Source organism: Elephantulus edwardii, unplaced genomic scaffold, assembly GCF_000299155.1.
Source record: "Elephantulus edwardii isolate Elephantulus edwardi_28Jun2011 unplaced genomic scaffold, EleEdw1.0 scaffold00001, whole genome shotgun sequence".
Taxonomy (NCBI): Eukaryota; Metazoa; Chordata; class Mammalia; order Macroscelidea; family Macroscelididae; genus Elephantulus; species Elephantulus edwardii.
This window is the reverse complement of record NW_006399751.1, coordinates 6,958,605-6,963,520: the sequence shown is the minus strand read 5'-3', so window position 1 is coordinate 6,963,520 and position 4,916 is coordinate 6,958,605. Positions and strand designations below refer to the sequence as shown.

Genomic DNA, 4,916 nt, shown 5'->3' with positions numbered 1-4,916 from the left:
ATGGCAAAGGACACACTGACAAAGAAGATTAATCAGAACTGGCTTTGACAAGCACTGTGGCATTTGTACAAGAACAAACTGGGAGGAGGGTAGAGAGAATGGTGCAGCAGTGAATGAATGGAAACCCAAAAGCTCTGTAAATGTTTATGAAAATTAATAAAATATAATTATAGAAAAAAAAAGGTACTCTACAACCTGATTCACACAGCACATCTTTAAGAGGGCAGCCTGGTTCCCTTCTCCGAGGAAACCCATTTATCTTTTCTTCTCAGTGAAGGAATCCCTTGTGGCATAATGGATAAGCATTTAGCTGTTAACGGAATGACTGGCAGTTCAAATACAACCACTGGCTCCAGGAGGGAAAGATAAAAAAACTTGGCAACTTGCTCTCATAAAGATCACGGCTTAGAAACTACAAAGCAGTTCTACTCTCAAGTGGGCTGCTATGGATCAAAACCAACTCGAGGAGACCTAACAGCACAGACACACAGGAGAACCCAGATTATTAGAAAATTGCTATCACCAGGATAGGTATTAGAAATCTAGAGGACTGAGAGGCCTTCCATGTGCCATCTGTCACCTGTCCTGAAGCAGCTTTCTCCGATGTACGATCAGTATCTCTTACAGAGCAGATGACAACCTGTATCTGCAACACTGGTTTTTCATTTGCTAAACATCCAACTTCTCTTCTCCACTCTAAGTCCCTAAGGGTCCAAATCACTCCCTATTTCTTTTCACCATTGGAGCCCCAATACCAGAAACAATGCCTTGCCCAGGGTAAGAGGTAAGAGATCACTGAATGGCTTTCAAAAGACTAGAGTAGCCTGAAGAACCAGATGACTGATTTTTCCCATGACAGTAGGGAACACAAAAGGCTCCAATATATTTGGTTAATAGATGCTTGTGCAGTATGACCCTAAGAAAACAATGATGCATCTAAGTAAAAGGTTTCAAGAAACAAACCAATCCTCTCTACCCTCTTGCTTGCTGAAGTAACAGAAGCCAGCACCACGCTGATGCCTGGCTGCATAGCTTCACTCCTCACGGCTTCCCTCTGACACTTCAAAGCCAATGTCAAGCTCTCAAATGAAAGATGAATGGTGGTTCTTACACGGAAAACTCTAAACTCACTGCCTTCAAGTCAGAACTGACGCACAGCTGACCATCCAGCAGGATTTCAGAGGCTGTAAACAGCACAAGAGGACACTGTCCATCTTTTTTCTCAGAGTCTCTGACAGCTTCAGACAGAGAGGTACTGCACTTGGCTTAGCAGCACAACTTCTTAGGCAATTCGCCACCAGAGCTCCCTTAAATGGAAAGGAATCAGCAAAACCCCTCGTGTGTTACAAGTCTGTTATTGCTGAATAAAGCTGAGTTGATTCCAACGCATAATGAATCCATGTTAGAGCACAGAATTGCCCACAAGGTTTTTTTTAGGCTGTAATCTTTACAGCATACTTGCCGGATAGCTTCAAACTGCTAACCTTTTGTGTCACGAGGGTTCCTTTACAGTTGCATAGTTATTTCAAATATTGAATAAAAAACCAATTTACTTCAAATCACAAGAACACAGACAATAAGTTAGGAAAGGGGAGTGTAAGGAGGGAAAGAGGGACAGCTGTCAACATCCGCTCACTGCCTCACTCACTCTCTCCTGTCTTCCCTTGTTCATTAACCCTCTGCTTTATCAAGCATGATAACCTTCTCCAGGGATCGGCCCTTCCTGATAATGGGACTAAAGTACACAAGACAAAGTCTCACCATTCTCTCTTAGGATCATTCTGGTTGTAATTCTTTCAAAGAGATCTGCTTATTCTTCTGGCAATCTAGAATACATTCAATATTCTTTCCCAACACCGTAATTCAAAGGCATCGATTCTTCAGCCTTCTTTATTTACTGTCCAACTCCCGCCTGCATGTGAGGCAACTGAAAATAACATAACTCTGGTCAGGCACACCTTACTTTTTAAAGTGACACCTTTGCTTAGCATCTGAAAGAGATCTTTTGGCAATTTTCTTTGATTTCTTGTCTGCTATGTCCAAGGGAGTTGATTGAAGATTTCCTCCAATTCTGATGCCCTCTTCTTTGTCCTCCAATGCTAATGCCCTGTTCTTCGTATAGTCTAACAACTCAGATTATATACTCTGCATACAGACTGAGTAAGTGTGGTGAAAGGCTACAACTCTAAAAAAAAAAACAAAAACAAAAAAAAAGAAAGGCTACAACTCTGATACACATTTTTCTAGTTTTAAACCATGCCATGTACTTTCCCCATGTCCTGTTTGAATGGCTGCCTCTTAGTGGACAAGTTCTACAGAAGCAGAATTAAGTGTTCTGGAATTCTCTGGAATCAAATGCCTTTGCACAGTCAATAAAACACAGGTAAACATCTTCCTTGAATTCTCTGCTTTCAGCCAAGATGTATTTGATGTCAGAAATTATACTCCTCTTTCCATGTCTTCTTCTGTATTTGGTTTGAATATCTGGCAGTCTCTGTCAATACACTATTAAAACAATTTTTTCAACCATTGGTAGATTTTAAAAAGCAATTTATTGTTGTCAGGTCATAACCAACTCACAGATGACCCTCCAGCAGATTTTCACAAACTGTAAATAACGTGGGAGGAGAGTGTTTATAATCTCCTTTCTCTGAAGGAGCAGCTGCTGGACTTGAACTACATGCCTTTGGGTTGGCAGTGCAAATCCTTCCCAGTTGGCCATTAGAACTCTCAAATGTTAGACTTAAACTAACAACAAAGGAATTATTTTTCTTTGTGGTTAAACTAGAAAAAAAAATATTCTTATGGGAAGATCTAGATAAAGGCCATGATCAGAATGCCCCTTAGCAGACCTCAGATATTTAAAGAAACGTTTAACACATGACCAAGGTCCCAACCAATCACTGTCAAGTCTATCCCCTACCTTCCCACTTAACCTTGCAACTTGATTCTGGCATCCTTGATCTTCCAACTTCCAATCGGAATGTGCTACTCTGTTAATCCATCATTTGGGGGCATCTGATGTCACACTGTGAGATAAAGTTTGTCCCAGTTTAAATTGTTTTGTATCTTCAATACATCGCTTTTATTTCAACAGAGTCCCAGTCTTATTCACTGACAGGTTTAATGGCTTAAGACTTCAGCGTCCAGTAAATGCAGGTTCTGAGTGGCTTACACTGTGCTCAACTACAAACCAAAAAGATGGCAGACTGAACTCACTCAGCCGCAATGCAGAAGGCCTGGTGATTAGGCTCCATAAAGAACAAGAAACTCAGGGAGTGCTGGTGGCCTAGTGGCAAGAAGCTGTACTGCAGTCCAAGAGACCTATGGCTCAAGTCTACCAGATGCTCTGCTGGAGAAGGAGGGGCAATCTCCTGTACCAATCAGATCTGATTTGATGGTACACACAAAAAAAAAATAATTTTTTTTCCCATTCATTCATTGTTGCACTTTTCTCCCCTCTCAACCCTCCCCCTTAGGACACTACCCACTTGGAAAAGTAAAAGAAAAATTATTTCACTGTTTTGCAATCCCTTCCCCCAAAGGCAGCCTTCGCTCTGGACTCCTGTCATGACAAAAATACCTAATCACATATCCCTTTTAAACAGTTTTCTCTTCTCCCTCATCTGTTTCAATGCAGTATACATTATTGAACCCATCTTTCTCAGTCTCTCCCCAACCCCAAGGTCAGTCCTGTTTTACAACAGTGGCACCATGCAGTATTTGACCTTTTGTGACTGAGATACTTCACTCAGCACAATGTTCTCCAGGGTCACCCATTTTGAATAATATTGCATGAGTTCCTTGTTTTTCAATGCAGCATAGTATTCCATTGTGTGAATATACCACAGCTTCTCTATCCATTGGTTTATTGATGGGCACTTAGGTTGTTTCCAACTCCTTGCTATTGTGAACAAAGCCGCAATAAACATGGGTGTGCATGTATCTGCTTGGATGTCAGTTATGTCTTTTGGGGGTATAGACCCAGTAGTGGAATTGCTGGGTCAAATGGTATCTCTATTTGCAACTTTCTGAGAAAGCACCATACTGACTTCCACAGTGGTTGCACCATTTTACACTCCCATCAGCAGTAAATAAGGGTTCCAGTTTCTCCACAACCTCGCCAGCATTTGTTGCTTGCTGTTCTGTTAAATTTTGCTATTCTTTTTTTACTTTTAGATTTTATTTTAATAATTTTCATGAACATTTACAAAACTTTTGGATTTCCATTCATTCATTGTAGTTTTGCTATTCCGACTGGGGTGAGATGATATCTCATATTTGTTTTAATTTGCATCTCTCTTAGAGCTAGGGATTTTGAACATTTCCTCATGTGCTTGTTAGCCATCTGAATGTCTTCTTTGGTGAAGTGTCTGTTCATATCCTGTGTCCATGTGTCTATTGGATTATTTACCTTTATCTTGTTGTGGTGTAAAATAAATTTAAAAAAAAAATAAATAAAGAACCAGAAACTCTATGGCTTCGATATTCACTAGCCACTATGGGCTTTGTTACTACCATTTAGTACGGCCACAGAACACCAGCAATGTGAGTAGGACAAACTGAGATTAACTGGATCTCGCTGAGAGTATTAAAGAACCTAAAAGATCCACAGTAACTTTGAGAACTGATCAGGTGTTGAAATGGTAATATTTTCGATATATTAGGTTAAAGAGAGACTATTGCAAAAATTCTTTTCACCTTTTCTTAAAGGTGGCGACTAGAAATGTTGCCATTCCTTATGTGGCTCGCATTAGGGAGCAGCAGTGCATTTTAATAGGACAGCTCTGGTTTTGAACCCTACCGAAGCCCCGGCTACCAGGGTGGGACTGCGGTATGCAGACAGGAGGCGAGCGCGGCGGCGCGGGACTGGTGGCCGCCCCGGGCACCCGCCTTGGCGCTGCGGCCGCGCACTG

The 4,916-nt window shown here is 41.3% G+C and overlaps 1 protein-coding gene across 1 annotated transcript in view; it reads right to left on the bottom strand.

The window, feature by feature from the left end:
- The window catches only part of NAE1 (NEDD8 activating enzyme E1 subunit 1), a 32,276-nt gene that overhangs the window by 26,987 nt on the left and 373 nt on the right, over nt 1–4,916 (bottom strand). The window lies entirely within an intron of this gene.